The sequence below is a fragment of the Heterodontus francisci genome, unplaced genomic scaffold (genome assembly GCF_036365525.1).
Source record: "Heterodontus francisci isolate sHetFra1 unplaced genomic scaffold, sHetFra1.hap1 HAP1_SCAFFOLD_43, whole genome shotgun sequence".
Taxonomy (NCBI): Eukaryota; Metazoa; Chordata; class Chondrichthyes; order Heterodontiformes; family Heterodontidae; genus Heterodontus; species Heterodontus francisci.
Window position 1 is genome coordinate 7,770,545 of NW_027141852.1, and position 6,000 is coordinate 7,776,544.

Consider the following 6,000-nt stretch of genomic DNA (forward strand, 5'->3'; position numbering starts at 1 on the left):
AGGGGCTTGGACTGGAGGGAGGGACGGGGTAGGGGGAACCTAGAACCCAGAAAGCTGCCCACTTGCCCCATTTTGATGCTCAATTTGCGGTCATTCCCTGCAGGGGGTTTGTTATTATTGAGCCCCTCCTGGTAAAACAATCCGATAGAAAGAGGGGAGAAAGGAGGGAGCCGGTGTGTTTGCTGGGACCTTGCAGAATTCATTTCAGCAGCAAAAGTCCCGGGTTATATTAACCCGAGTGAAACACGCTGTCAGTGAGAGGAAAACCGAACGGCCCTTTTCATCTTTTCATTGGAAACAAAGTAGAGCCGGAAGTGCGGCGAGCAGAGCAGACACACAAGCTCAATGACAGGAGAGCTCGGCCGTCCCTGAGTTTCAGCTCCCGGCTCTTCCATTTCCTCATCCACACTATCTTTACTGTGGATGTTCAGGGGTTCCTTGTAGGATCTGAGGACTGTATCCATTAAACATTCTGAGTCAAAAGATCCACGCACTCTCTGTTATCAAGATTTATGGGCAGGAATGTTTCAAAACTTTGTCTATTAAATCATTGTATTATTCACAGAACTAATGAGGCAATTGGTTCATTATTCAGGCCTTGAACTTAGTTTGGGTAGACCGAAAACTGAGAGGTTCAGCACCTTTTCAAACCTTCACGACTGGCCGTGTGGCCTAATGGGTAAGGCGGCTGACTTCGGTGTATTTAACGAGGTTATCAGAAGATTGTAGGTTCGAGTCCTGCCACGGTCATTTTGGGCGATCAGTGTTGAGCACCACAGCCTCACAGCTCCAGCGACCCGTGTTCAGTCCCTGTGCGCAGTTTGAGTTCTCCCTGTGACTGCGTGGGTTTCTTCACACAGCCAAAGACTTGCAGATTGATCGGTAAATTGGCCATTGTGAATTGCCCCCAGTGCAGGTAGGTGGGAGAAGAATGGTGGGGCTGTGATGGGGAATATGGGATTAATGTCGGATTAGCATAAATGGGTGGTTGTTGGTCGGCACAGACTTGATGGGCCGAAGGGCCTGTTTCAGTACTGCATCTATTCATAAATAACTGACTTTTTTGATGAAGTAACAGAATGGTTGATGAAGGGAAAGCAATGGATGTTGTCTACATGGATTTTAAGAAAGCGTTTGACAAACTACCACATAAAAGGCTGGGTAACAAAACTGAGGCTCCTGGAATAGGAGGGTCAGTATCTGCTTAGATTAAAAAATGTATGAAATATCAAGAAAAGCGAGTTGTGGTATTTAGTTGTTTTTCAGAATGGAAGATGGTGGACAGTGATGTCCACAAGTGTCAGTGTCAGGACCACCATATATAATAAATGACTTGAATATTGGAATCACAGAATCACAGAATTGTTACTACACATTCACAATGCTTCCAATTTTCGTATCATCCATAAACTTTGAAATTCTGCCCTGTACACCAAGGTCTAGGTCATTAATATATATCAGGAAAGGCAAGGGTCCCAACACTGACTCCTGGGGAACTCCACTACAAACCTTCCTCTAGCCCGAAGAACATCCATTGATCACGACTCTTTGTTTCCTGTCACTCAGCCAATTCCATATCCATGTTACTACTGCGCCTTTTATTCCATGAGTTATAACTTTGTTCACAAGTCTGTTGTGTTGCATTGTATCAAACTCCTTTTGAAAGTCAATAAAAGCAAAATACTGCAGATGCCAGAAATCTGAAATATAAACAAAAAGTGCTGGAAATACTCAGCAGGTCTGGCAGCATCTGTGGAGAGAGAAACAGAGTTAATGTTTCAGGTCAGTGACCATTCAGATGCTGCCAGACCTTTTGAAAGTCCATGTACACCACATCAACAGCATTGCCCTCATCAACCCTCTCTGTTACCTCATCAAAAAACTCCAGCAGGACAGTTAAACATGATTTTCCCTGAAGAAATCCATGCTGGCTTTCTTGAATTAACCCACATTTGTCCATGGGACTATTAATTTTGTCCCGAATTATTCTTTCGAGAAGTTTTCCCACCACCAAAATTGAACTGACTGGGGAGTGAGACGAGGTGAGTTGCTCCAACAGAGAGCCAGCACGGGTTCGACAGGCCGAATGACCTCCTTCTGTTCTGTCGCCATTCTGATTGTATGATTCTAGCGACAACTGTTGGTGGAGAGGCAGTGATGCAGGAATGTGTTGACAGAAAGGTGAAAGTCTGGGCTGGTGTGTGTTTGCAGCATTTGCAGCTTGTGTTCGGGTTAGTGAATCAAGGTGATTTGGAAGCTGTGTTCCAAATTGAAGTGTTTATTGGAAGCAAGAAGTTGATGTAAATAAAGAGTAAAACGTGTTAAAATGAAGCGTGGTGTGAATGTGGATAGCAGTAAATATAGTGTTGGTGAATTATTTGTGTTAATAAACTTCCACTGTGCCCTCTGCTGCAGGCTGCTGTTTATATCCAGCTGTGTATTAGTGCTGTGTGTTAGCGAGATAAATGTTTGTTTCAACGCTGTTTATAAAGCAATAGCATTGCACTCAAACAGTCCCAGACATAGCAACACACGTACAAAAGCAAAATACTGCAGATGCTGGAAATCTGAAACGTAAACAGAAAATGCTTGAAATAGTCAGCAGGTCTGGCAGCATCTGTGGAGAGGGAACAAAGTTAATGTGAGCTAAGGAAACAGACCTGAACTGTTAACTGTTTCTTTCTCCACAGATGCTGCCAGACCTGCTGAGCATTTCCAGCATTTTCTGTTTTTATTACAGCAACACAGGTGTTGGGAGGCTCAACCTGGCTACACAATGTTACAAAGACGCTGAGTAACACCATCGACAACAGGACAGAGAAAAACACACAGAAAACCAATAGACTGTGAGGAAGCAAAACTGAGGGACAGAGAGAGAGAGACAACGAGACTGAGATGGAGAAACATGATTGTATTCTCCCTGTTGTCTAAAGGTATTTCCTGGTGTGTAAATATGTTTCTGTTGTGTAAAGATGTACCCTGTTGTTGTGTAAAGGTTTTCCCTGTTATTGTTTTATTTTCTGTTACTGACCGTCTCCTCACTGTGACCATTTGCCCTGGTTTTATTGTGGCCAACATCACCATCTGGTGGTGGAGCGGAGGCTCTGCAGGAAGGGGTTGACAAAGTGGGAGAGACTCGGCTGGTCCGTGTTTGCAGCTTGTGTTCGTGTGAGCAAAAGTGAGTTGTTGCTGATTGATGTGTTCACTGGAAGGAAAATGCTGATTGCAATAGAGTGCCTTTGGAAGCATCTTGTCATTATGGGTAAATACTTGACGTATTGAAAGTGAACGGTTTGCATTCTTACAAAGCATAAATAGCAGAAAAGGGTTTCGATCCATCGATCTCTGGGTTATGGGCCCAGCACGCTTCCGCTGCGCCACTCTGCTAACTGCTGCATTAAATTGCAGCTGCCTGTTAGTGAAATATGTTCATTTCCCCCATGTTTTTATGAAAATAGGATTGTCGTCGGATTTCTCAAGAATCCCGGACTCAGCAACACACGTGCTGACGGACTCACCCTCATTGCACAATGACACAAGGACACAGAGTAACAGCACCAACAATGATGCAGGCAGAGAAAGACACACAGAAAACCAGGAAGAGATTATCAGGACCCAGAAATGAACAGACAGAGAAAGGTAAAAGCAAAATACTGCGGATGCTGGAAATCTGAAACAAAAACAAGAAATGCTGGAATCACTAAGCAGGTCTGGCAGCATCTGTGGAAAGAGAAGCAGAGTCAACGTTTCGGGTCAGTGACCCTTTGACGTTTTGAAAGGTACAGAGAAAGAGACTGAGTAAACCAGCAAGAGACAGCGAGAGACTGATGAACACCACTTGGAGGGAGCACTGAGGGTGGCAAGGGTCCAGAATGTACTCTGCCTGGGGGATTTCAATGTCCATCACCGTGAGTGGCTCGGTAGCAACACTACTGACCATGCTGGCCGAGTCCTAACGGACATAGCTGCTCGATTGGGTCTGCAGTAGGTGGTGAGGGAACGAACAAGAGGGAAATACATACTTGACCTCATCCTCACCAATCTGCCTGCCGCAGATGCATCAGTCCATGACAGTATTGGTAGGAGTGACCACTGCACAGTCCTTGTGGAGATGATGTCCTGTCTTCACATTGAGGATGCCCTCTATCGTGTTGTGTGCCACTACAGCTGTGCTAAATGGGATAGATTTTGAACAGATCTAGCAATGTATAACTGGACATCCATGAGGTGCTGTGGACCATTACCAGCAGCAGAATTGTTGTCAACCACATTCTCTAACCTCATGGCCCGGCATATTCCCCCACTCTAACATTACCAACAAGCTGGGGGATCAACCCTAATTCAATGAAGAGCGCAGGAGGGCATGCCAGGAGCAGCACCAGGCAGACCTTGAAATGAGGCGTCAGCCTGATGAAGCTACAGCCCAGGACTACTTTCATGCCAAACAGCAGAAGCAGCATGTAATAGACAGGGCTAAGTGATCCCACAACCAACGGATCAGATCTACACCCTGCCACATCCAATGATGAATGGTGGTGGACAATTAAACAACCAACAGGAGGAGGTGGCTCCACAAATATCCCCAACTTCAATGATGGGGAGCCCAGCACATCAGTGCAAAAGACAAGGATGAAGAATTTGAAACAATCTTCAGCCAGAAGTGCCGGGTTGATGATCCATCTCGGCCTCCTTCTGAAGTCCCCAGCAACACAGATGCCAGTCTTCAGCCAATTCGATTCACTCAACGTGATATCAAGAAACGACTGAAGGCACTGGATACAGCAAAGGCTACGGGCCCTGACAATATTCCGGCAATAGTACTGAAGATCTGTGCTCCAGAACTTGCCGCGCCCCTAGCCAAGCTGTTCCAGTACATCTACAACACTGGCATCTACTCGGCAATGTGGAAAATTGCCCAGGTATGTCCTGTACACAAATAGCAGGACAAATCCAACCCAGCCAATTGCTGCCGCATCAGTCTACTCTCAATCATCAGTATAGTGATGGAAGGTGTCATCGACGGGGAACTTGCTTTGCAATAACCTGTTCATTGACGCTCGGTTGGGTTCCGCCAGGGCCATTCAGCTCCTGACCTCATTACAGCCTTGGTTCAAACAAGGACAAAAGAGCTGAACTCAAGAGGTGAGGTGAGAGTGTCTGCCCTTGACATCAAAGTAGCATTTGACTGAGTATGGCATCAAGGAGCCAGAGCAAAACTGGAGTCAATGGGAATCAAGAGGAAAACTCTCCAGTGGTTGGAATCGTACCTAGCACAAAGGAAAATGGTTGTGATAGTTGGAGGTCAGTCATCTCAGCACCAGGACATTACTGCTGGAGTTCCTCAGGGTAGTATCCTCGGCCCAACCTTCTTCACTACTTCATCAGGGACCTTCCTTCAATCATAAGGTCAGAAATGGGGATGTTCACTGATGATTGCAAAATTTAGCACCATTTGCGACTCCTCAGATACTGAAGCAGTCCATGTAGAAATGCAGCAAGAGCTGGACAATATCCAGGCTTGGGCTGATAAGTGGCAAGTAACATTCGCGCCACACAAGTGCCAGGCAATGACCATCTCGAACAAGAGAGAATCTAACGATCTCCCATTGACATTCAACAGCATTACGATCGCTGAATCCCCCACTATCAACTTCCTGGGGGTTCCCATTGACTAGAAACTGAACTGGAGTCGCCTTATAAATAGTGTGACTACATGAGGTGGTCAGAGGGTAGGAAGCATGCGGTGAGTAACTCACCTCCTGACTCCCCAAGCCTGTCCACCATTTACAAGGCACAAGTCTGGAGTGTGATGGAATACTATCCACTTGCCCGGATGTGTGCAGCTCCAACAACATTCAAGAAGCTCGACACCATCCAGGACAAAGCAACACGCTTGATTGGCACCCCGTCCACAACATTCACTCCCTTCACCACTGACGTACAGTGGCAGCAGTGTGTACCATCTACAAGATGCACTGCAACAATGCACCAAGGCTACTC

At 46.0% G+C, this 6,000-nt stretch overlaps 1 non-coding gene across 1 annotated transcript; it reads left to right on the forward strand.

Moving 5' to 3' along the window:
* Nucleotides 1-661: 661 nt before the first annotated feature.
* On the forward strand, nucleotides 662-750 carry trnar-ucg (transfer RNA arginine (anticodon UCG)). Its single transcript is given in 2 exon segments — nucleotides 662-698; nucleotides 715-750. It is a non-coding gene; the product is annotated as a tRNA-Arg (tRNA).
* Nucleotides 751-6,000: the final 5,250 nt, after the last annotated feature.